The sequence below is a fragment of the Schistocerca americana genome, chromosome X (assembly GCF_021461395.2).
Source record: "Schistocerca americana isolate TAMUIC-IGC-003095 chromosome X, iqSchAmer2.1, whole genome shotgun sequence".
Lineage (NCBI taxonomy): Eukaryota > Metazoa > Arthropoda > Insecta > Orthoptera > Acrididae > Schistocerca > Schistocerca americana.
The window spans coordinates 512,105,262-512,133,081 of NC_060130.1; the positions used below are offsets into that span (position 1 = coordinate 512,105,262).

General features: G+C 42.3%; 1 protein-coding gene and 1 non-coding gene across 2 annotated transcripts in view; one reads left to right on the forward strand and one right to left on the reverse strand.

Annotated features, from left to right (window-relative positions):
• LOC124555404 (pancreatic triacylglycerol lipase-like) overlaps positions 1-27,820 on the reverse strand; it is a 452,049-nt gene that overhangs the window by 182,695 nt on the left and 241,534 nt on the right. The window lies entirely within an intron of this gene.
• Trnak-cuu lies at positions 8,957-9,029 on the forward strand. The gene has a single exon. It is a non-coding gene; the product is annotated as a tRNA-Lys (tRNA).

Genomic DNA, 27,820 nt, shown 5'->3' on the forward strand with positions numbered 1-27,820 from the left:
GGCAAAGAAGAGGGTCCGCGCCCTTGCGGATTTTCCAGCTCGTCCGCTCTAGCGACGGGATGAAAGGTGAACAGGTTTGGCGGCGAACGTCGTAGAAAACAGGAAGTCTCCGTAGCTAGCGGCTGCAGAAAGCTTCCCTCGCGCGTAACGAATCACTGCAGATACGCATCTGCAGTGGCCCGCGCACTGTGGACGGAAAAAGTTCAGCCCAGCTACACCTGTCGGCCACTGACCCTGGCGATCCACAACACTAGACTGAATACACTCTGGAAAGCACGTTACGAGATTTCAATTTGCGTGTTCCGGACAAGGATAACCCTAGCGCTATCCACTGACAACACTGTAGTGCTAAGATAGATGCCCGGAATAATACTAGGTCGCAAGGTGCAAGCAGTCGGTTTGAGATGGGATAGAAGACCTCTGGAAACAAACTTAGTCGTGCTTCTGTATGGTGCGAAAAGTGGCAATTGGCCCTGAATAAAGAAAAGTGCGAAGTTATTCACATGAGTACTAAAAGAAATCAGCTAAATTTCGATTACGCGATAAGTCACACAAATCTGAGGGCTGTAAATTCAACTAAATACTTAGGGATTACCTAAATTGGAACGATCACATAGATAATATTGTGGGTAGAGCAAACCAAAGACTGCGATTCATTGGCAGAACACTTAGAAGGTGCAACAGGTCTACCAAAGAGACTGCTTACACTACGCTTGTCTGCCCTATTCTGGAGTACTGCTGCGAGGTGTGGGATCCGCATCAGGTGGGACTGACGGATGACATCGAAAAAGTACAAAGAATAGCAGCTCGTTGTGTATTATCGCGAAATAGGGGAGATAGTGTCACAGGCATGATACGTGAATTGGAGTGGCAATCATTAAAACAAAGGCGTTTTTCGTTGCGACGGGATCTTCTCATGAAATTTCAATCACCAGTTTTCTCCTTCGATTGCGAAAACATTCTGTTGGCACCCACCTACATAGGGAGAAATGATCATCACGGTAAAATAAGAGAAATCAGTACTCGCACGGAAAAACTTAAGTGCTCGTTTTTCCCGCATACCGTTCGAGAGTGGAACGGTAGAGAGACAGCATGAAGGTGGATCATTGAACCCTCTGCCAGGCACTTTATTGTGAGTAGCAGAGTAATCACATAGATGTAGATGTGGATGCTTAAACCATCTGCTCACAATTTTACTTATCTGTCGTTAGGGAGATATGAGGCACCTAGTTTCAATTTGATGGGATTCCGCGCATCCCTTGCACTATATGTTGGCATATTATCTTTCTGAGATACCGTATTCCAACATTTTGACGTTTCGATGACTAATGGCGTGTAAAATGTAGATATTCTGCCAGTACGAGCTGCGTGTGTCCCTGACTGCGTGAAGGATTTGTGGTATCAAGAAGTCTGAGCCATTCGTGAACCTATCAACTTACGGTATACCAACACGTTAACTTGACACTTACGAAGGTCAAACCTGGGCAATGAATGGCTGCTTCTCACAAGGGTAGCAAAAAGAAATAATTTATTTTCAATGAACACATTTTAGACAAGGGCAAAATCTAACAACAAACAAAAGTGTCAACACATAATAAGCAACACTTGAATAAAGCCAGGAAAATACTCAGCAGTGTCAAATAACCACAGAGGGACAAGCTTGTGATATACAGAGTATTAGGGGTGTTATTGCACATATTTCTAAAATGGTTCGAATGGCTCTGAGCACTATGGGACTTAACATCTATGGTCATCAGTCCCCTAGAACTTAGAACTACTTAAACCTAACTAACCTAAGGACAGCACACAACACCCAGCCAACACGAGGCAGAGAAAATCCCTGACCCCGCCGGGAATCGAACCCGGGAACCCGGGCGTGGGAAGCGAGAACGCTACCGCACGACCACGAGATGCGGGCGCAGATATTTCTATTGATGACTGAGGGCAGTGTAATAAACAATATTACATCGGTATTTACTTCATTTGCAGACTAAGAATTATAGCTGTTTTTACGTTGGTTAGTATCTCAAAATACGTGTGGCAAAGGAAGCCATTAATGTTTATTTACCGCTGGGCAGCTTGTCAGGTACTAAAGTGCCGACGCGTGGAAACAAAACTAACAGTCTACACTGATCAGTCAGAACATTATGACCACCGACCTAGCAGCGTCACCTAGCGAGGAATGACTGCCAGTCAGACACACGCTCGGTGCGTGTAATATCAGTGAGCGTGCTGTCCGTTTGTAGAATGGGGAAGGGGCGCAATCGATCTGAGTTTTACCAAAGGTGACAATGTTAGCACAGTGACATCGGTAACTACGACTGAAATGGGCAGGCGACCATCGTCACTGGACGTTAGTGTAGTGGCACAGCGTTGCATGGTCTGATGAATCCCGATACCTTCTTCATCACGCCGATGGAAGGGCACGAATCCTTCGTCTTGGAGGGAACAGCTCCTTGACACGTGTACTACGGGACGGAGACAAGCTGGCGTCTGCTCCATTAGGCTCTGGGGAACATTCATGTGGGCATCCATGGTCCAGTGGAGCTCGTGCAAGGCACCATGACGCCCAAGGAGTATCGTACACTAGTTGCAGACCATGTACACCCCTCCGTGACTCTCATATTTCCCGAGGGCCGTGGCATTTTTTATCAAGATAATGGATCATGTCACAAGGCCAAGAGTGTGACTGAGTGGTCCGCGGAACATAGTGGAGAGATCCAATTGATGTGCTGGCTGCCCCAGATCACCAGATCTGAACCCGATCGCACACATCTGGGATGTGATTGAATGTGGCGTCAGAGCTGATCGCCCCTCTCCCCGGAAATTATGAAACTTTCTGCCAAAGTTGGACATGCCGGTTATTAGGAAGGTGGTCATGATGTCCTGGCTGACCTGTGTATACTGACAGGCGTAGACCACTTCGTGGCGCAGTCACAGTCGTGTACAACACGTCACGTAGTAAGTTATGTAACGTGTTTGCAGGAAGACTATTAGATGGAAAGAAAAAAACAACCAACACACTGGAGCGGATACATACTAAGGTTCCAGTTATCACAATATTGGTATCTTTACCCCTAACGCCATATATAGTCTGAATGTTTCTGGCACTATCTTTTTGCAAAGGATTACTGTGATACTAGATGAAAACAGAAAAGAATCTTTGATAATCACAAATTTCATTGTGATAGTGACTACGCTGATTTAATTATCAATTTTCAAGAACAGTAACACACAAAAGTTAACTGCAAGACAGTGCGCAATGAAGTATTGCGAATGAAACAGTCATTTAACTTCACAATTATTCACGATTCCAACGTCCTTTTCTTTGTGAGATAGAAAGGTACAACTGATGGAAATCGTTAAGTGTTGGCTGTACGCTGGTAAAATCACGTATCATTGAATGAAGCTCTTTACCAGAGATAAACGTTTCTGTGCTGACGTAAAGCGGCTGAACACCAGCGTGACATTTCTGTAGAAAATCACATCTGCGACGCTCAAAGAGAGTGATGGTGGAGCTGGTGGGATAATGGACATTTTAGTACAGAAAAGCACGCTCACTAGATTCTTGCCGTACCTTGTAGCAAAGTATAGAGAAAACATGTTTACAAATGTAGTCAAAGAGTGCATGTAATCACAGTAACAGTAGCTGTTACGTTACGATACATCATCAACACCGCATTTACCGATGACTTTCTGTTTTACTGTAATACAGGTACTACTAAGAAGCCAGCCACCATCTTTTGTCTTTCTTACCACGCTAGGCTTATCGATGCCAAATTCTAGGAAGAATATATTCTCTAATTGCAAGAGTTACGAAATCATTCGTCGCGGAAACGGTATTGCGTGCCTTTCACTTTCAACCGATAGGATAAATGATTTTACGCCGAAGTGTGACTTAATTTGTAGTTATTTTACTCGTGAACTTGTTATTTCAATTGCTCTTCTTAGTGCAAGTACTCGTACTTATTACAATAGACTGGAATAAAATTGCACAGTCAACCTCTAGAACAGATTATGCCGTAACTGTATATCTGGCGATTAAAATATTATTACTGAAAAATTGAAAAACTGACAATAATGTCTAACTGGTAGTTTTATGCAATTCCGCAAAACATTAAATACCACATCTTGGCTCCACTTGAAAATCTGATGTACATATACACCTCATGGAAAAACAGTTTGTGCGGTTTCAGGTTAATATATGCGTCTTACATAGACAAACAGCAAAGTAATAGTTCTTTACAGTGTTCTTGGGTTTCATATCGGATCGTTTATTGTGCATTCGACGCCGATCACCACTTATGGAGAATAGCCTCATTAAAGTTTCTAAAACCGTGGAAAGATAAATTTGACATCAAGCTCGAGAACCTTATAGAGCATATTACATCTATCTGCATGCTTCTTAACCAGCAATATAATTTGACTGAGTGCTAATACTTACACAACTGAAACAAAAACAAATATTACTAGCTTTAACGCAATTACAAATTACCAATCTATTGCCATCAGAACTAATCAGATAGATGTGTAACAAACTGTTTCCCCTGAAGACGCCTCATTTGCTCCCGTACCTTCAGGATCGAATGGAGCTCTGCAGTAAATAATGTATATCCACGAGGAAGGTGAATCCTGAAGACACGATCGGGGAACACTAATGATCAACCAGTGGAATTCCCTTGTTTGGAACCTTCAGTATTCTCAACTATAAAACTGTGATGCCTATCTAAAATCTTAAAAAGACTGAAACGTAAAATCTTGAGTGCAATCTGTCTTAAAATTCGCTAAGTCTAAAAAAATTCTGGGCCTCTGTATGAGCCAAGCTTGAGATCTGCTCCAACCTTGCTGTAAAACTGTAAAACCAACGACACCCATCTCCAAAGTCAATACTTCACAGCGAATTCACGTTGTTGTAAAACTGTAAATTTGTTGTCGGTGGTGAAAAAGCCTTTCGACAGGTGGCTGAGCAATAACAGGGAATGCAGGTGTGTTGGCGTGGATATTGGTTTATAGACCTGTCGTATAATGAAGAGTTGTCACCTCATCTGAAGCGGTGGTACCAGCCTCATCACAAAGGATCGGTTTGGGACGGTCTTTTAGACCCATACACCATGCACCTTTAAACAATCAAAGATCGCACGGAAGTTCTGTAAAACTGGAGAAGACAATTCGGTCTGCTCCCCGTGAATTATGACTAAGACATCTTAAAATAGTGAGTGCTTAGAGGGACCATCTTTCCTGGTCCATAAAGTGTGACAACTATGTAAGTTAAGAAATCAAACGTGGGGCCCAGAAAGCTTACTGTATCTGTAAAATTAAGAATACCATCCCTCATGTTCAACACAGGTAAGTTTAAGACAGAATGTGAACGGTTAAAAAGAAGGCACACAAACTTCTCGTTCGAGAATTCAGATCCCTCTTCTCTGTCCGTTCTTGCAACTGGTGACTTGTTGTTGAAAGGCTTGAGGAGGAACAAAAGGCACAGGAGTCGTCGACAAACAAGCAATACTGGGCAGGACATATAACTTCTGGCGTGATGCTGGCAGTTACAATTAAAACACTATCTTGTGGGACACCGTTCTCCAGCTCAGATAAGGGCAGAGTGTGGTACATGCTGATTGCCAAAACTTAAGGTAAAGACGAGACAAAAGCCGCATATTTTTTCAAATTAATTCTTACCAATACATATACACTTAAATCGCTATAGATTTAGACAAGCTTGGTGGTCTGAACATTGTTTATTGTTACAGAAATGATCGTATTACAAAAAAATTCTATAACGAAGAAACATTCTTATGATATACTCGTACAATGGCTTGTAAATTTCAAAAAAATATTAAATGGCAGACAAGATGCCGCAGAAGAGAGGGGCAGATGGACAATTGCAAAAGACATTGAGCATGACATTCATTTTTGATTTTTGTTTTTCATGTTTATTTTTAAATCGTCCACACAACAACACACGTTCTCGTAGTGAGAGCATGATTCATGAAACCATCAAGAACATCCTACGCGCTGAATCCAGTTAGAGCTAGACGACTTTTCTTGATGAAGTTCAAGGCACTCTACACATTCGTTTTCTTCAAAATTTAATTCATCGCAGGAACTATTGTGTAGGGAAACATCATTATCATCTTATTTAGAAATTGTGTCTTCAAACAGACGTTTCTTTGGAGGTTTCTTTCCTCTAGTTTTGGGGATTTGATTTCTTTCAGCTGCTACATTTTTGTGCACCGGCTTTTCCTTTCTTCTTTCCTTCACTGCTTTTCTTTCTTTTTGTTGCTATAAACTCGTCGCATGTTAGATTCATTGCTGAATGTTTTCTTTTGGATTTACTTCTCTGAGGTAGTGCAAGAATAGGTGAAACCTGTTCCAGCAATTTTGATGGAGTTTTTCCATGAGCAGCCACTGAGATTTCAGTTGAACGGCAACTACCGTGCGCAGTTGGTCGAACAGTAGCCAAATTTGTGCAATGTTTGCAATCAGAAGGGTGTCCTGTTAACAAGTATTTTTCAGGCGGTGATATTGATGGCTGATGTGGAACCAAATCATTAGAGACATCTTCAGTAGTTGGGAGCTCAGTCTGAGTATTACTAATGTCTAAAACAAAGACATGGTTAGGAATTTCTGCTCTATCAAGCGGGATAATTCCAGTAGCTCGAAATCCGGGACATTAATATGGACAGTTGCAGCACTAGTACACGTTTTGAAGAGCAACTCTCCAAACTGCTGTCTTGTAATACTTCTTCCTTTGCTTCCATTAGCTACAATCCGTGAATAAAAAGCTTCTTTAAAGGAAGATTTTAGCGGCTTGAAAAATGATCGGTCCAGTGGCTGTAAAAAAGTGTGTTGTATGACTAGGCAAACAAACTATCGGCACTTCATTCTCAACAGACAGATCCAAAAGGGTGACAGAATTCATATGAGAGGCATGACCATCTAGCAGAAGCAGAGCAGGGCCAAGTGTTTTTTGAACCAATCCATGAAAATATCAGTGTTGATATAAACGGATTCTCTTCTGATAACAATTGATCCTGGAGGTATGTTGTCTTCAGTGCCTTGTTTTTTATTTAGCACTTTGCAAATACAGTAAGGTGGTAAGAAATTTCCCTCACCATTGCAGCCCGCAATAACTGTTATTGTCTCTCCTTTTACAGTAGAAGTAGTAACACGGACATCTGCTTCCTTTTACCGCCACAACCTTCTAATGCTCATTGTGTAACTGTAGACAAGTTTCGTCTACGTTGTAGGTACTACCTGGTTTATCCAAAAGACCGTTTTCTGTCAACGTTTTTGTCAGTAGATCAAAGCAAGAACTGACTTCGTCTCTGTTCACTCCAAACGCTGTGGCTTTTCTGATGTTTTAAGTCTGCATTGCGTTCTAAAAATGAGAGAAGCTTCAGTCCCATCTGATCAGCTAAATTGAAAGCTATTTGCCTGAGGTCTGACGGTTTGGGAGCAAAGCCACATGCTTGCAGTTTCTTTACATGGCCAACTAACTTCCTTTCTGAATCTCAACCAAGTATAATGATGGTCCAGACCCGGTTTTCTTGAAATTGTGCGTGGCAAGTCTTCTCCTTAATGTTCGTTCTGGTATATTTTTCTTTCGAGCTGCTTTCCTTTTAGCACAACATTTTCTTCGACTAGACTCACGGCCTCTATTAGATCTTCTGCAGTCCATTTTCCCCTGTCTGTTGTCCTAATGCGTTTTCTCGACATTTTTCTGTAAAATAAAATCGTATAGACTTCTGTTAGCTGTGCAAATATCGCGGTATCTGTCCCAGAGTAAGGCTGGGTCATCTGTCTGTTTCCATAGCGACAGATGCTGCACCCCCATTTTCAGCAAAGATGTTAGCGAAAGAAGCCATTATTCGACCACATAACCTACAACATTTCTATTCCACAATCTAAATGTGAATTATAAGCTACCAGGTCCGTATCTACTAGTACTTGCTACTAAAAATCGTGAAAAGTTTCCTTCAATTGACTTGGTTCTAATTTATTAAATCTCTCCTCTAGTTTCCATTCCTGAAGTACAAAAACTTGCGAGTAAACTGATCTCACCAGCGGTTACAACAACAACAACAACAACAACAACAACGTCTACTAAGGAATTTCTTGGAAATGTGGTGTCACTCTCCCTGCGTCATCTTTATCACTTTTATCTTATATAGAGACTTCACAGCGAATTTCTTATTAGATGGTTTGGAGCAGGAATCGACCAGGCACAGTAGCAATCTGATTTTTGTGGTTTGTTCTTTGCAATGAGCTCGATATTGTCACAAATAATGACACTTAAACAAAGGCGATTTGATGAGTTATGTCGTCTTAACACAGTATTCCTCGACTACGACATAAAATTAGTGTCAAAAATATTTGCCTTTGACAGTGCGATGGCCTGCTTGAGGCTAGGTGCAGTCTCTGTGTTAAACGTGGCAGGTCGCTGCAGCTTAGGTACCGGTTTCAGTCCCCACCGCTGGCGGTGATATTTCCGCTCGGCGCAAAAATGCGGATACGCCTTCCTCCGGAGCGAAAGTAAAGCTGTCGTTCTCGCGTGCCGTGCGACGCCAGTGTAATTAGCGAGTCCACTTGCTACCCTTCTCAGTGTGACCCGCCCGTGAACCAAAACATGCAATTTTCAAATGTTTGTTTGGGTATGACGAGAGTTTCAATGATCTCTCGAGAAAATCTGATATTTTATACTAAGCGCATGTTGCTGCTTTATACGAAATTAAACACAAATTGTTAAAATATGAAGTTTCATATTGTTACCTATGTGCCTTAGAATACGATCACAAATGAGACTATTTTAAGCCCATTTTTACATAATTATACAATCCGATAAAGATTTTCATTATTCAACTATTATTAAATACTTTTTTTAAAAAATTGTCCACGTTCTACCTGGACTGGAGTACAGCAACTTCTGCAAGATCTTGTTACATGAAGGACGTCTGCCCGGCTAGCTCAGTCGGTAGAGCATGAGACTCTTAATCTCAGGGTCGTGGGTTCGAGCCCCACGCTGGGCGAATATTTTTAATTCTTGTCGTCTCATTTTGAAGTCATGATGATACTATAGAGTATCGTCTGTTCAGTAAAAACAACGATAATTCAAAAGGGAACCGTTTTAAAAAATTTAAAATTTCATCGAAATACGAAATGCACATGCATTATACATGCACTAACGAACGAAAGATATCTGGCGTTTGTTTGACTGTTGTGTGCTTAACTGGAATTAATTTTATCCCCGGATACAGTGTAGTGCGGCATCATCCAGTCAACGACAGACATGGACTGCCGTAAGTGTGTCGTGGCTACAAATTGTTATTCTGCCGTATTTGCTGGCATCGTGTCTGATAATAGGTAAGCTACAATTTATTATATAGTTTTTTCATTGATGCTGAAGGTATGGCATCGAGGTGATCAGGCAAGGCAACCATACAACTTACTTTTTATGACAGACATTCTGTTTAATTTAAATGCAAACATGTATACATATTATAAAACTGGATGTACGTATATATTTGTGTGTGTGTTTTCAACATCTCCTCTTAAACCACTGGACCGATTTCACCAAAACGCATATCACTTACTGTCTGGAAGTCATCGCTGTGGGGGTAAGAACCACCGCCCTATCAAAAGAGGGGGGAGCTAGGTGAAAGCTCAGTATATGCAACGACACGCGAATATCCATAACTAGGTCACCCAGTATTTGAGAAAGAGAGCACTTCATGCCTTTCACCAAACTTTACACATAATTTTAAGTCTTTAAAAAACTTTTTCTCGTTGTCGACCCTACAAATTGATGAAAGGGGAAAAAAAAATCTCTCTCATTTACTACATTTTGGCTGCTCATGCAGTAAAACTGCAGCATGAAGCATGATGTTTTAATTTTTTATTTCTTTACTACTACCTATATTCGCGACGCAGTTTGCAGACAGTATTCACATATACCTCGGAATGTACCAGTAAAATTATGTCATTGTACGACACGTAGTTCAGGACATATGACGTCATAAGCAGTGAGATGTGCGAAAAGCTGCCATGTCACGCATGAAGTTTTAATTTATTACTTCTTTACTATTAACCCTATTAATAATAGATTTCGCAGACAGTAGCAGCATATACCACTGAAATACCTGCAAAATTATGTCATTGCTACAGCACACATTTCAGGAGATATGATGTCACAAATATTGAACTGCGTGAAAATAAAACTGCAAGACGAAATAAAAAACAAGGCGAAATATGTGTACAAATACGTCTGAAACATGTTAAATATAGGTGAAATATATTTGACATGCGCGTACGCAGGCAAAGCCACGGGTAAAAAGTTCAGAAAGAGAAAAAGAGAGAGAGAGAGAGAGAGAGAGAGAGAGAGAGAGAGAGAGAGAGAGAGAGAGAGGGGGTGGGGGGTGGGGGTGGGGGGGGGGGGGGAAGAGATGGACAGAGAAGGGAAAGAGGACAAGGTTGAAAACGACAGGGGGAGGAATAGATAGGCAGAGAGATGTGGGAAGAGGAGATGAGTAGAGAGCGGGGCCTGAGGTAATTGGCAGAGAAAGGGTGGAGGGGATGAGCGACAGAGAAAGGAAAGAGTAGGAAACAAACAGTGAGAGGGGAAGGATGAGGTAGACAGAGAGAGGGAGAGGGAGGAGGAGAAATTGGACAGGGAGGATGCGTAGCTTGTGATGGACAGAGAGAGGGGAAAGGAAGAGACGGTCTAATAGAAGATTGGAATAAATACCGGGTACTCAGCTAGTAATTTACTAATATAGACAATAAATCCTGTTAGAACCATCTCGCCAAAAGCCTGCAGCGTACCTTGCAGTATAGTGTGCATAAGTATGCTCATATTCACACACCAGTACTTTGACGAAACTATTTATGTTAATGAAAACATCCCCACAAGAAATAGTTCTGTCATTTTTAAATTATTCTTAGACGGGTATTCTTAGTATGTCTTTGACAGCAGTAATGTCTTATGAAAAATCACTGCTGTTACTCTGGTCTTATTAAATTTAATTCCTACTCGCCCTTGAGAAGTGTAAGTTTTCTCCGTGGTATTAAAAGAATAGTTATTTTCTCACCTTTTCCGTAGTAGAGTACCACATCACCTCCATGAAACGAAATAACTCACCTTTATTTACTTTAATGTGTATGAACAACATCTACCAGAGAACAAAAATTTTTAGTGCTGAAGGGCAGTTGCCGGCCGCTGTGGCCTTGCGGTTCTAGGCGCTTCAGTCCGGAACCGCGCTGCTGCTACGGTCGCAGGTTCGAATCCTGCCTCGGGCATGGCTGTGTGCGATGTGCTTAGGTTAGTTAGGTTGAAGTAGTTCTAAGTTTAGGGGACTGATGACCTCAGATGTTAAGTCCCATAGTGCTTAGAGCCACTTGAACCATTTGAAGGGCAGTTTTTTATATTCAAGAGAGTCGTACTCCCAGCTGACCTTGTATTGAAGGAAAACACTATATCGTCAACGCAAATTCCAGATCGTGCTGCACTTTCCATTTTGTGATCAACATACGTGTGAGCAAGTGCAAATGATATACTCGATGTGACAAATGTGGGTGAAAGAACGCCAGAAATCGGCCAGCTGGAGCATGGAACCTAACGAATACATCTCCAGGACCACACGCATGAGTTAACAACGCTGGAAATCATGAATAACACCGAACGATAAGTGCACATTACAAAATTTGTGCTACGAAAGTTGATTCTAACATAAAAAAACAAGAGAAAAACACGACAAAACGTAACACAGCAGCAAATTATATGTAACACATAATACGTTTATTGTATGCATAAAAGGAAACATGGATTACACGCCACTGATAATGCTTCCCAAATAAAAGAAGGAAAACGCGTATGGCAAGAAACAAACTGCCTTCAATTACTTGCATAGACGGTACATACCTCCACGGACATCTAAATCAATTTTTCAATACGTTCTCCAAAACGTGTTGAAGAAGAGAAACGTGTATGCGGAGTTTATTCCAGACGCAGACACCCGAACAAAAACAACGACATGTGGCCGCCCGCCGCACTCGGCTGAAATGTAAAACGCGGACAATTCCTTTCTGGAAAACACCATCACGAGTGACGAGACATTATGTTATTAATACGAGGCTGCCACAAAACGACGAATACAGAAATTCACATGAAAGGTTAAGGCCTTGATGACATACCCGACATTCAAGTCAATGTGACGCGCGAGCTGAATAATTTCCCAAAGAAGGATTTTTCTGAAAGTTTGACGTGTTTGTACTTCAATGGGAGGGGGGAGACTATCTAGAACACCTGAAGCTTTAAAACCGCTGTCTTAATATTTCAGGGTTTTTTTATTTTATTTATTTTTTATTAATGCAGCCTCTAAACTTCTTGGACTGAAGAGGTACGTCTGGGACTGACAGACTCATACAAGGGTCGCTGTGCTCTCGACTTCCGTGGCGGATGAAAATCAACGGCACACTAGGAGAAAATAAACCAGTTTCTTTCTGTAAACCTAAAGACAAACGTGTTTGTAGCTGCATCGCGTGGTACCCAGGTCAGAGGCGATTCTCCGTGATAGATATGCAGCTTAAAACTATTTACGGATTTAACATTCAAAAGAGAAAAAACCAATAGGTTTTTTCCTCCAAACAAATATTCCAAACTTACAGACCATAACTGAGTCAACTGCTGTGTGCAGCAATGTGTTGAGGCAGTGGGGAGAGAAGGGTCACATGGACGCTTGGCGCATAGTCGCAGAACACGTCGATACATGGCGATGATGGCAGGATATAACTATCTCTAAAACCACATTAGGCGATGGATCCCGCTTGCCAACAAAACTCTGTTTACTAAAGAGTCTATGAATATTCAAAATGTTCAAATGTGTGTGAATTCCTAAGGGACCAAACTGCTTAGGTCATCGGCCCCTAGACTTACACACTACTTAAACTAACTTATGTTAAGAACAACACACACATCCATTCCCGAGGGATGACTAGAACCTCCGACGGGCGGGGCCTCGCAGTCCGTGACGTGACGCCTCAAGCCGCGCGGCCACTCCGCGCAGCACTATGAATATCAAGAACAAACTAATAAGGAAGATCATCAGGTGAAATCCTATCCAGTTCTTCCCCAGAGGTCAAAGATATACAGCTATCGTGGCTAGTTCTTCTAGAACTGTCGATCGCGCGGGATTTTAAAAGTTACTAAAAACTGAGCTAGAATTTCATTTACTGTTGGGAATGGTATATTTTTAATTGGCAACTTCGTTCATTCCTATGAATGTGATTTTTCAAACCCATTCGGAAATATTTGAGAAATGACTAATGAGCCAACAGTTGTCATCTGATTCGAGGAAGAGAAGGGCAGAAGTCTGCTGTGGTCTGCTTAAAGGGCTCAGGGTCAATGAAAATATTTATTCTCGATCTAGTAACAGAAAACCAGTCCGTGGAATTGCGTCACACTTCTTCCCCATTTAATATAAAGTTGACTGTATGAAATCTGAGTGAGCACCTTTTTGTATGAGGAGGGTGTTATCCTCCTTACATTTCTGGAACGGAGCAGTTCCTTCAACAGCAAGTAGTAAATAGACACAACAACTGTTCAGAGAAGCATTTACGAGAGTAAAATCTCATAGAACTCTCAGTGCAGTCCAAATTCAACGTTACAATGGGCAACCATACTTCTCTTCGGCGACAAATGAGGCGGTCGCTGGACTGTGCTGATCCGTAGCCATACATCCCGTTTATGATGTCTTCAGACTTTTCTCTGTTTGATCTCGTGAAGAACAGGATTCGATGAGAGCAATTTGATGACACAGACGAGGTGAAAGTGACTTTGAAGAATTTAAACGAACCACGTCAGAGAATAACGGAGTTTGGCCACTTTTGCATTGCTTTCAGTTCTGCCTTCGAACAAGGGGCGGGGAATGTTTGCCAAATAACTCAAGTCTGCGATAACAAGGAACCAGTTTTGCGGGGCGTACATATACGATGGGCGTTCAATAAATAATGCGACACACGTTTTTTTTTCTGAAAGTATGTTGGTTTTACGCATGATTCCAATACGCCACATTATTCCCCACACTGTTGGCTACAAAACCCTGTTTTTCAACATAATCTCTATTCCATGCGTCGGCGTTACGCAACCTTACTGGGAGGGCTCGTATTCCCGCATGGTATCACTCTACGTCGGAACCAACGTCTTGCTGCATCAATAACCTCCCACCTCCCCATCATTCGTGTACAGCTTCCCGCGGAGTGCATCCTTCATTGAGCCAAACGGGTGGAAGTCGGAAGGTACGAGATCCGGGTTGTAGGGTGGATGAGGAAGAACAGTCCAGTGAAGTTTTGTGAGCTCCTCTCGGGTGCGCTGACTTGTGTGAGGCCTTGCTTTGTTATGGAGAATGAGAAGTTCGTTTGTATTGTTGTGTCGACGAACACAAGTCGTTTCTTCAGTTTCCTGAGGGTTGCACAATACACTTCAGAGTAGATCGTTGCCCCATGAGGGAGGACATCAAACAGAATAGCCCAGCAGAGTTTCAGAAGACCGTCACCATGACTTTACCGGCCGAGGGTGCGCCTTGAACTTTCTCTTTGGAGGAGAGATGGTGTGGTGTTACTCCATGGATTACCGTTTTGTTTCCGGTTGGAAGTGATGAACCCATGTTTTACAGCGTGTGACTATGTTCGACAAAAAATTGTCACGATCAGTCTCATAATGCGCAAGCAATTCCGCGCAGATGGTCCTTTGTTACTCCTTATGGATTGCTGTTAGGCGGCGGCGAATGCAGTTAGCACACACTTTTGAGTACCCCAACTGGTCGACAAGTGTGCCAGCTCTTCCAAGAGAGATGTCCAGTTGTGCTGCAATGTGTTTGATTGTGATCCGTCGATCACCTCGAATGAGTGTGTCCACACGTTCCAACACTGCAGAAGAGAGCTGCGTGCGACCGGTCGGCACTTGGGAGATCGGACATGTTTGCGCCATCTTGTTGCGATGATGCCAGGCGATTCGCTCATCGACACACCATGCTTTTGTTCACTGCTAGGTCTTCGTAGACATTCTGGAAGCGCCTATGAATACCTGCGATGCGCTTGTTTTCCGCCAAAAGAAACACTCTTTTTGGAACGCACCTCCGTTACAGATGCCATTTTGAAGGCTATGTATTGTGTTACCACCTGTCGCATCTTCATGGAACTATAGGGCCTGAAGCGGGAATATTCCATGACTTCCCACAGGAAATTCCGCTTTTTTGCAACCGAAATTGTCCAAGAAATAAAATGTGTTGCATTACTTATTGAACACCCCTCTTGGTTGTCGGCCCTAAGACGGGTTTCATGCATCTCTCCACACAACTCCATCTAGTGTAAGTCTGTCCACACAGACATAGACACCCGCTAAAACCCGCTTACCGTAATCAAACCCTGATCTCCTGCTATAATTTTACCCCCGGCCCCTCTTCCCTCCTTTACCAAATCAACTAATCTTTGCTGCCTCCGAGTTTGTTTTGCCCCTCTATCCCTTCTTTTAGTCAAGTTGTGCCACAAATTTCTTTTCTCAATTCCCAGTTCGATTCACTATCTCCCCATTAGTTATCCGATCTGCCCGTGTAAACCCCAGCAGTCTTCTGTAGCATCACACTTAAAGTGCATCCATTCTTTCATATCCGAACTGTATATCGTCCACTTTTTGCTTCTCTACAATGCCACACTCCAGAAAATTTGTAAACTTCAATTTGTAACACATAAATTTATATTCCATGTTAACAAACTTCTCTTGTTCAGAAACGCTTTACATGCTGTAGTCAGTCTGCACTTTGTACTCTTTACTTCGACCATCGTCAGTTATTTGCTGCCCATGTAGTCAATTCATTTACTACTTTTAGCGTTTCATTACCTAACTTAATCCCCTCAGCATCGCATGATTTAATTTGTCTATGTTCCATTACCCTTCTTTTCCTTTTGTTGGCATTCATCTCATAAGCTCTTTTCCAGACATAGTCCATTCCGTCAACATACCTTTCAGGAATTACCATGTTTCTGCGAACCTAGAAGTTTTAATTTCTTTTCCCTGAACAGTATTTTCATTTCTTTCTCTATGGTTTCCTTTAGTGTTTGCTCAATGTACAGATTGAGTATGTGTGTTAGACCATATGAGGAACTACGGAATCCCGTATGAGCACAGACACTGCAAGCCAGAGACCGGAACCGGTCAAGGGGCGGCTGTGGCTGTCTAATCTGGTGGTGCTGCAGCCGGCAGCGAGCAGCGAGGCAGCGAGCTGTGGACAGGGGCGCGGGCGTTTCTCCCGAGGTGAGAGTGGCCGCCGTTAAGATGGGAAGGAAACAAGGTTAAGGCGTCAAGCTGCTAGCGCTGTGCGCGCCCTAATCCTGCTGCCAACATAGCTCCAAACACCGCCGAAAACGGCCTGTTTCCTAACAACGAAACCTCTCACACGGAGGCAACAAATCACCGTGTAACACATGAGCGAATGCACCTTCGTTGGAACTTCCCGGCAGGTTAAAAGGATATGCTGAAACAGGACTCGAACCCGGAACCTTGCGTTACCTGGAAAATGGTCTTACAACCACTTTTTTTTTCTTGGCCCCCTTCTACATTTTCAGCTCGTCCTTATGTTCCTTCTCAGCTTGGTTTCGAAGCCTTTAATGTTCTCTGTAATTGTAAAATAGAAGTTTAAATTCTTCATTCTTGAAACTGATATTAGAAAATCATCTTTTCTCATCAAAAGACTTAACATCCTTAAGACAAAATAAATCACGCACTTCTTGGAAATTTTTTTATCCATTTATTTTTTTTATTTTTTCGTCTTCTAACTTCTGCCGAAATTAGAGTTCAGCTGGGACACCACGGCTTTTCATAAACACGGTAGAGTTCTCGCTTCCCGCGCCCGGGTTCCCGGGTTCGATTCCCGGCGGGTCAGGGATTTTCTCTGCCTCGTGGTGACTGGGTGTTGTGTGATGTCCTTAGGTTAGTTAGGTTTAAGTAGTTCTAAGTTCTAGGGGACTGATGACCATAGATGTTAAGTCCCATAGTGCTCAGAGGCATTTGAACCATTTTTTTCATAAATGGAAATTATTTTTACCGAACTGAGTAAAATAAATACGCACTTCTTGGCATCTCCCTTAACTGTAGTGCACAAACCAAAACTTATTACTCCATTATGGTAAAAAGTTTTGAGCCAAAGCTTTGTATTTTGGACTCTTTTGAAGATTATGGGGCTCTTCCATCATAAACTGTACATGCTCATCTGTACTCACATTTTTGGTCGAGGTCGCAAATATGCGAACTGGCCGATAATCCAAGTGTAGCTATTGTGTTTCACTTCAGAAAAAAAAAAAAAAAAATCCAGTGTGGTTGAAGTATATCTGATCTCTGCAGATTAGGGTGTGTGCCAAAGCGTCGACAATATGAGATTGATTGCAATACGGACTCTGTTTCAGTTTAAGCCTGTGTAATTTTTCACCCTTTAGGACTTCCTTATTTGTTGTGTCATACCATGTCGGTACTGCTTACGACTGAGGCCGGCCGAAGTGGCCGTGCGGTTAAAGGCGCTGCAGTCTGGAACCGCAAGACCGCTACGGTCGCAGGTTCGAATCCTGCCTCGGGCATGGATGTTTGTGATGTCCTTAGGTTAGTTAGGTTTAACTAGTTCTAAGTTCTAGGGGACTAATAACCTCAGCAGTTGAGTCCCATAGTGCTCAGAGCCATTTGAACCATTTGCTTACGACTGAAGAATGTGGTTGTTAATATTTCTCCACAGTTTTCTTTTATTTTTCAGTTGGCCTCTGAATGTTTTTCTTCCACAGGCTTTGGTCTGTGGTGTCTCGTGAGTTGGCAACAGATGTTTAGTGTTAAGTTGTTGTGGATTATCTTGAATATAGCGGAATAGTACTATAGTTGGCATGGTGATTTTAAACTTATTTGCGCTCGATACGGTCAACTGAGCTGTCCTAGCACGTCTCACGACCGACCTCTCAGCTTCAATTCCACCAATACCTCTCTCCTATCTTGCAAAATTCACTGACGTTCTCCTGCGTACCTTGCCGGAATACCAGTTCAGGAAGAAACAATATTGCAGCGACCTGGCTTAACCACAGCGCAGGGAACTGTTTCCAGAACGGATCCTCCTTTCAAAAGCGGAGTGTTTGAAACTTCCTGGCCGATTAAAACTGTGTGGCGGGCCGGGACTCTATCCCGGAACCTTCTCTTCCGCGAGTAATACTCCTCGTCGTCGAATTATGACGGCGATCGGAATACTGTCACTGCATTTTCAAAATTTACTAGCATATTCTAAAACAGGATACTGGTCCACTTTTTGTAGCACCCCATACAAACTCGCCGTCTCAAATTAGGTTTTTAACACTCAATACAAAATGTTTATGTAAACGTTTGTACCCCATTAAAAACCTTCAGAATGTACTGCTACGCCTTACTTAATACACTGGAATATTAAAACAGGCGACGTTTTGAAAATGTGGCAGCACTTGGGAAGGCCGCCGAAACATGGTCTAAATGTCTATTATTTTATAACTTTAACTATCCCAGGTTTTTTTTAGGGTAACAGGCCTACACTCAGAACTATTTTAATGGAACTATATGTTACCTGTCTTTCGTTTACCCAGACACTTTTTTTTACACAAATGTGCCATTTTCTGTTTGTGTCACACTATTTTCACTGCAGTGTTTATTAAAAAAAGTTACTCATTCTGACCCTAGACGGACTAATTGGGCTCGGCCGACCGCCGTGTTATCCTCCGTCAATGGCGTAATTGAATGCGATATGGAGGGGCATGTGGTCATGAAACCAGTCTCTTAGTCGTTGTCGGGTTTCTTGACCTTGGAACAGCTACTACTCTATCAAGTAGCTAGCTCCTCTGTCACGTGCGCTGACCTCTTATTTTTTATTGTCGTTCTACCTATCTGTTTCTTCGTCAGTTTTCGTCAGAATTTCTGTGCGGAAGTCTCTCGACACCTCTGAAATCTCATCGATGAAAACTTCACTCAATTTTTTTATTACTGAATGTGGCCGGCCACCTGATCGAAAAAGCTGAGCTAACGCTCCGGCTTCCACTCAGCTACGGAGGCGGACACGTTAGTGTTTATAGTGCGTATTAGTTTTGACATCACGTCCGCTGTTTGCCGTTATTTTATCAGCTTTTTCAAGTGTGGTCACTTGGTGTATGGAACAGCGGATAGATTTACATTGATGTTGTTGAGTCAGTCCCAGTATCCCACAGTGCTGAGATTTACAGTAAGTGGAAACTGCAGTCACAGTAAAGAATATTTGAACAGTCTAAAGGTGGATGACTTCAAGCAAAATTTCCACTAGGCCTATGGATCCAGTCCTTGCCAATACACTTGAACGGATCGCATACATATCGGCTGGTAGAATGTCACATTTTCGCATCATGTTGTTCTTTCTTGGTGTTGCGTGTACAACGATTTTTGTGAAACGATGTTCCTTTTACACTTTTAACCGCTTCACTGTTTTTCAATTTATACACGATGAAATGCACGAATAAATCCTTTCGTGAAAGTTTCAAAGAAATGTATTTTGTAATAAAATTTGCATCGCGTGTTTCGTAGCGTAAAACGTGAAATCAATATCATATGTAGTGGTTCAAGATGTGAACAGTGTTTTCTTCTTAAATAAAATTTTAAAAGAATTGCTCGCTACATACCAAGGAAAAATAATAAGGCGAGAAAATATGGTACGTTCTCAGTCCATAAGCCTACTTAAGCATGTCACTGTTTCACGTTTAAGTCAATGACACGTATTAAGAAATTAAATGGCACCGGTACTAACAAGAAATGGCTCGGGTATTGCAGAAGCCAGAGCTATAAAAATCAAATATATTTTGGTAACCAGGATTAAAACAAGAGCTTCTATATTCATTGTGACCATTACTTCTTAGCTAACTTGGCTAAGTGCCATGGTAGTCTCTCAACGTTCAGCGCTGTATTCCAAGTTGTTCCAGGCTTTTTTTTTCTTTCGGTGATACATCTTGTGTAAGGGGAATATGAAAAATTGCATTCACGTGATACTTAAAGTTTATCCGTAATCGTTTAGGTGAGCTGGGTCTCAGGTCGAAGTAAAACAACGGCATACCAACTCCAACGTTAGCTTGCCTCGTAAAGCACTGTGATCTCAGACATCGGAACTACCTTAATTACTTCCTCCTCATCACGTGATCGAGTGAGCTATGTGACTCCCTGACAGACGGTGGACCCATATTCAGGGGAATTGAGATCAAATGCCTGCTGGTGCTGTGCGTCTCTAACACACATGAGGTGAAAGGAGTTGGGGATCCTGAATAAACAGAGTGCCAATTCCTTCATACATATCTTCCCCACTATGTCAATACCATGTCTCTAATAATTTAGTCTCAACACAGTTCTTGCGAATCAAGACTCGACGTGACCTATCTGAAAGTGGCTGTGTGGGAACATAGGCTCACGGTTTTTAGGAAGCTCAGATTGGCAGACACGGCCTCACAGATCGTTTCAGAACATAATCTGGAACATTCAGTATAGTTCTGGTATATCTGGTATGAAAATAATGCATGGCAAAAACATATTTCACTACAAAAGAACGACGAATGTTTACGAACTATCTTTCTAAGGTACCTAATGGTTTAAAAAAATAAAATAAAAAATAAAAAATATATCGGCGATGTAACTGGCGTTCCTTGTACATAGTCAGTAATGATATCGTGTTTAGAATGGGACTGGTTACTGTCTTAATGGTCGCCCTACATCTATGACTAACTCGTGGGGGACGAAGATGTTCCGCTAGACCAGCTAGATTGACGCTGTCAGTAAGTGCTCACAGTTGGGCAAGTAAAAGAAAAGGGGAAAGGAGACAAGGTTATAGTTTAAAGCATCGTCGAGGACGATGTCATTAGCGGCACAGCAAACATTCGGATTCGACAACGGAGAGATAGGCCGTTTCAGCTTTCGCCTTTAGTGATTTGGTGAGCGGGGGGGGGGGGGGGGGGGGGGGGGGTCGCTGGATCTGAACGACTGAAGGAGATCTGGCAAAAGCGTATTCTGACGACCTGTGAAATATGATTTTGTTTTCTTTGGGAGGAGGCAAAAGAGAGGGAGAGAGACAGAGAGAGAGAGAGAGAGAGAGAGAGAGAGAGGGAGAGAGAGAGAGAGAGAGAGCGAGAGAGAGAGAGCGAGAGAGAGAGAGAACCTGTCACCACAGCGAACTGACTAGATCCGCGAATCACGCGACTGGGCTGCAAATAGATTTTGTACTGATCGACTGATCGTCGGCGTTAGAACTGAGTGCAAGATGGTCATGGCAAAAGATCAGCTCATTTGATTTCCATCTGACTGTGGGAAGTCGACGCATGGGTTACGCCATCTGCGAGGTCGTGCGGGCACTTGGCTTTTCACATACCACCCTGTCAAAGATATGCCGTGATTACCTAGATTCGGTGAAGGCGCCTGCTGCCGATATCTCTGCCGCGGGCAACAAAATTTTGATGACAGGTGTCACTGCCGAGTATCGCGGATTTTAATAGTGGATATATGAGCCACAAGGCAGACAGTGACACACCAATTCAATGTTTGGGAACTACAGGCAGTGGGCAGTCATACAAACCAGAACCATTTCTTCACTGTGCGGACAGCTCACCCACGCCCCGGGGCGCTGAGAATAGCATGAGCACAAAACACAAGTGGATGCTAGAAACATTTAAAAAAGTCACCTGGATTGATGAGTCACTGAATAAGTTGGTACACGTCGATGGCAGATGGGAACCTCATTGACGATGCTTGCAAATGGGTACTGGTCAGGCTAGTGGTAGAGGCATTCTCGTGTGTGTGATGTTTACAGGGAATGAAATGAGCCTCACGATACGTCTCGTAGTGTCTTTACCAGCAAACAATATGGGAACCCACTGTCCGGTAATGTCCATCTGTGTGTTAGCCTACAGCACCTTGAAGGCGACCTGTATCTTCAGGAAGGTAGTGCAACATTCCATCGCTCCCAAAGTGTCTCAAAATGTTTTGTAAAACAATGCACGGAAATGAGGAAGCCTTTGTGGTCCCCGGGTCACTGAGCACTTCTGGGATCCGCGGAGAGAGATGTGTGCGCCTCTGACCAGTCTCCCGGAGTTGTTAGTGACGCGTCAGCGGCCATTGAAGAGGGTAGTTCCCCATGGTTTTCGGCGTTTCGTGGAATCCATGCCACGGCGCTTCGCCATCGTCATCAATACGAAAGGTGTTAGCACATGTTACGAGACAGGAGTGTCCAATTTAACTGCTTAGGTCTGCATAAATTTTTAGAAAGAAATTCCCACAAACAATTATGGAACCTTGACAAAAGCGAGCAACTATGATACAAGCTATTCTCAATCAACGTGCAAAGAATTCAACAGTTTGTAAAGATCTTCTGGATGAACAAGTGATATGTTGCTATCTGCCTCGTATGAGCCAAATTACGTCTGTCGATTAGTTAGCAAAACCTACAACTGTCACGTAAACTAACGAGCTGCACTCTTTCACATCATTGTAGTTAGCGTTCTGAATGAATTCCATACCTCTAAGGCGGAATCACTCCCCAGGGAGTATCCGATTTTTATTCTGTAGTTTTGAAAAGGCAACATTACTCACCTTTCTTTATGGAAGGTTATTGTTTCTGCCTTATACAAATAAAAATCTTTTATTAAAGGGGAAAATTTATTGACTAACGGTAGTCATCAGTACCAGTCAGACTACTTAGTTGGTAGGTTAAAAGAGCTACAGTGACGTCGCATAAATAAATATGTACTACTTGGGTTGGTAGGAGAGCATAACCACACTGCTGCGAAGAGATTCTGGTTAAGTGATGCTCATATCCTTGACCAGCCATCCTGAATTTGTTTTTCTACAGCTTCCGTAAATAACGACTGGCAAATGCTGGGATGGCTCCTTCAGAAAGAGGCGACCGATTCTCTGCTACGTCTTTACCTAAGTGAGATTGGTCGAAGCTACAGACGTCGATACTGAAGAAATGTAAAATTCTAACACTCCTCCTTTCCATCCTCTGTCTTGTAGTTTAAGTGGCCGCCGGTTTTGGTTATGTAATATCAACACGCACAATATGTACAGGGGTTGAAAAAAATATGGAAACACCGCTAGAAATGCATGGTGGAACACAGACGCCGATGCTAGAGAAACCTTCGGTTGGGTTGTTGTGTTTGATCACAAACTGCACCTGCACAATGCGCTCAATATGTTGCAAGTGTCAATCATGATCAGAACAGTGCTCTGTGTAGTTGTGAGTGCGTTATGTCGGAGCTAAGTGTATTCGAACGTGAACATATTGTTGGCGCTTGTATAATGAGTACTTCCATAACCAAGGTAGCCAAAGTGTTTGGTGATCCAAGTGGCGCCGTATCGAAGATTCATACCGCATAAAGCGAAAGCCGAAAAACGTCGTCCGCTAAGTCAAAATGCGGACGGAATTGAGTGCTGAGCGATCGTGACAGACGGTCGTTGAAGAGGATTACGATGAAAATTCGACAGTCATTTCTGCAGTAGCCACCGCAGAACTGAATGTGGCATTCGCGAACCCTGTCAGCATCAAAACAACACGAAGGGAGTACGATAAGCAGGTAACTGTTGGTAGATTTGGAATTCCTAAACAAGCCATCAGTGATGCAAATACCCGTAACAGGAACGGAATCCAAGACGACAGGGTCCCTGGTTACACAGCTCGTATCGTCCAGGACTGGTTTTGTCAGCACGAGGATGAATTGTCGCATCTTCCCTGACCACTACTGTTACCGTATCTCAATAATATTGAGTCTTTGTGGGCCACTTAGGAGAGAACGGTGAGTGATCCCTATCCACCTTCACCATCGTTACCTGAACTTGCCACTATTTTGCAGGGAGAACGGTATAAGATTCCCTTGAGAACCATACAAGGCCTGTATTTCCCCACTCCGAGAAGACTGGAAGCTGTTTTGAATGGCATTTTCTTATACCATATTAGGCATTGTGCTGTGTTGTGTTTCTGAAGCTTCTATATTTTGGCCCACTTCCTGTACATATGTATGTAATGAAAATGGGTAAATATGTATGTAAATATGTAATATCATATAAATATTTTATTAAACATTTAACATGAAGCAATAAATTCAACTGAAATCCACTTCTGATTACCCACAGTACAGATTATCTTATGCACTTAAACGTACCAGAAACACTAAAAGTATACTACATTAAGAAAATTTAGTTTATATTATTCAATTTTTTACTTTAAAATTCCGTACTGCGCAAATAAAAGAAAATTAATTTCGGTCAAATCTGTTTACTAAAATTCTCAGCTTCACCGAAATGACTTACGTTACTTAACTTCACCTTTCATTTTTAAGCTCAATGAACAACCTGGTAGTTTTCCAAATTCTCTGTAGCCACAACATATCAAATCACAGGACGCTGACGGCGCAAATTTTAAGAGGTGAAATATTCCTGGAGAGACGACCGTTAGAGGACCTTTTTCTCCTCCACCGATGATACTGCAGATAGTAGCGAAAGTCGAGTATCCTGGATTTCTTGCCAAAACAGCGTCAAGGTTATTTACTTTGAAAGGTCTCTGTTGGATTCCTTTCATGTTAATTTCTTAAATCTGTTGTCATTTACGGCATAAATTCCTCTTCTAAATTTACTGTGGTGTTTCTGACTATCTGGGAGGAGACTGAACAGTGAAACGTGTTACTTTTACACATAAACAAGAACGATCTGTCACACTACTACACTTTAAAACACAGTTTATATGTAATTCATGTCACACAGTCTCATACGGAACCTACGTCCGCTTTCTTTTATATACTGTATATGATAAGATACTGTCATCCCCCTTCCCTTCTGTGTGAGAGGATGAATGAGCAAATGTATTTCTAGTTGCATGCTTGAGGGTAGTAGACAAGCCTGTCTGCTATAGAACAGTAGGACCAACGTCGGAACAGGTAGCTACGCTTTCTAAAAGCAGAGAGGTTTCTATCCTTAGTACGGTCCTGTCCATCCCTTGTCATGTTGGTACAGGGAGCTGCCCCTCTGGCCACTTCCGTTTGTATTTGTGAGCCACCCTCAGGAAGGGACCACGTCAGTCCGTCCGTGGCGAGCGTCTGAAGTGGTAAGATCTCCGGCTAAGTGCGTCTCTGTTAAGTCTGTAGGACAATGGATTTCTTAAGTTCAGCCTAACTGAAAATTTAATCACCTTTATTTCGGGTTTAGCTCTAAAATACCTAATGTTATCTTAAATTGCAACGCAGTGTAATTCGAGTGTGAAGTTCAGAATATCTTCCGGTAGTCGCTTTGTCACTACTTGGGTAAAGTGGAACCACGTGTTGATCAGTAACTCTAACTAAGATCATCAATCTTTAATGCGAATGTGCGTGAGATTATAACGTCTCATCTTGACAATATTTTTCAATATAGCAACTTTTCTTTATGTTCAACCCACGTGGGGTGTACTTTGTGAGACCAGTACCACGTGCTTATACAATTGTTTGACCCATCAGGTTAATAGTAAGACGATAGTAACCAGTTCGAGGTTTTTCTTTTGTAAATTGCGTTTCGATGTAATTTATTTTAATTATCAAAATTATTGTGGAGTTAGAGTCTTTGTGTAAACCAAGTTGACCACGTGAATCATGTGATGTAAGCATCAAAGTAGCCCTCAGCTATTCTTTTCGGGAAGATTTCACAGAGAGTTAGTATGAATTTAGTATACCAGTGTGTGGTAATTTCATGACGGACAGGATTACGCTACGAACGTAACTTCTTTGGGTGAAAATTGAATCGGTTGGTTGTGGTTGATTTCCTCTTGGATATGTTTCAACGATCTTCGTGTGTTATTTTATGAATGCAGTGTTGTATGTAGTCTCCCAATCTTGGCTCCCTATTTGATGTGTTCCGTAAGATTACAAACTCACATTTTCACATTCCTAAATAATGCACCAGTTTAGTTAAGAATCAAGTTTGATATGCTGAAATTTTAACGGAACAATGATCAATGTTAAAATAAATGTCCAAATATAGACTGATTTATTTCTTTTTATTTAAATTGTCTTTATATATATATATCACCGGTTATCGTAAGATGAGTACTAAAAGATTATAATTAATGTTAGTCTGGTTGGGAATTTGGTAAGCTAGACTGGATACCTGGTGAAACAGTTGCTCAGTAATGCAAGGTTAACTTCCCCAGACAGCTCACAGCTTTTAACCCGCTTTTATTGTCTATCAGCACCGCTTTCAGAAGAAATTAAAGTAACAACATTACAACTTCATTCTGCCCAGTATCACCTCTAATGTCAGTAAGCTTGCATTTAATATTCTCAGCAATTTCTAACGATTTCTGCAAAGGCAATTCGATGGATTCTAATTGTTAAGGAAAACGAAGTTGCTGTGGATGTATGCCGAAGCATTATCGATTTTCGATTCTGTAAAAGCATTTTGTGCCTCTCGTACTCAAACTGTTCATTCTCTCGGAAATGAATCAACCACAGATTTGAAAAAATGTTCATTACAAAAACCGGGAGCGTCGACTCTTGTACCCCACCTTCTTAGGACTAGCACAACAGGCAACGATAGATTACTCAGCAGTTCTATAGCCTATATAGCGACACGCGATACGAGGTTTTAAGAAACACTTTTTTCGTATATAAAATTATTTTATTTGCTTCTGGGTACTTGCAGAGGCCGGCCGAAGTGGCCGTGCGGTTCTAGGCGCTGCAGTCTGGAACCGCGAGACCGCTACGGTCGCAGGTTCGAATCCTGCCTCGGGCATGGATGTGTGTGATGTCTTTAGGTTAGTTAGGTTTAACTAGTTCTAAGTTCTAGGGGACTAATGACCTCAGAAGTTGAGTCCCATAGTGCTCAGAGCCATTTGAACCATTTTACTTGCAGAGCACTACTTCGGCTACAATTGACAGTGCATGCGTCAGACAGTCGAAGTGGATTATATGTAGATAGAATAAGGGCAGGATGGTTGCTACCTTCAGCATGTAGGCCTCTGCAGCCGATTACATAACAAGAATTTTTTCTTCTTGAATTCTCTCAGGTCGCAGTACTTATAGACTGTCATTCACAAAACGAACTAGCATTGAATGATTTGTGCGTTCCAACACTTTTCAGCATATCAATAATGGCTTTGATTGTTCTTCTCGTCGAGTTTGCCAACAATGAGATTACCAGTGAAACGCACAAGTACATCTACTCTCTCGCCCGCTATCCATATGTGGTGGTTACTTAGCGTCACGTCGAGCGAGGTGGCGCAGTGGTTAGACACTGGACTCGCATTCGGAAGGACGACGGTTCAATCCCGCGTCCGGCCATCCTGATTTAGGTTTTCCGTGATTTCCCTAAATCGCTCCAGGCAAATGCCGGGATGGTTCCTCTGTAAGGGCACGGCCGACTTCCTTCCCCATCCTTCCCTAATCCGATGAGACCGATGACCACGCTGTCTGGTCTCCTTCCCCAACCAACCAACCAACCTTAGCGTCACAAACTTTTCAGAGGCCCCTGGTAACATAAATCTAAATAGTTTTTCCTTAATGACGGTTCATTTGGAATCTTTTGCAGAAACTTGCGATATTCGGGCACTTTAAGTTTGTACCATCTAATGTTCGCAGCAACCATAGCAGAGCACATGTCAAGGATAATTAATTCATTTACAGCTTGTAGCTTTCTGCATCTGGATCAATAACACATGCTTCTTAGACGACTGCATTGCGTTGTTCTTCGTGTTCGGATCACTATGTATATTTTACTGAAGTTGGGAGTTGATAGAGCACCCGACGTATT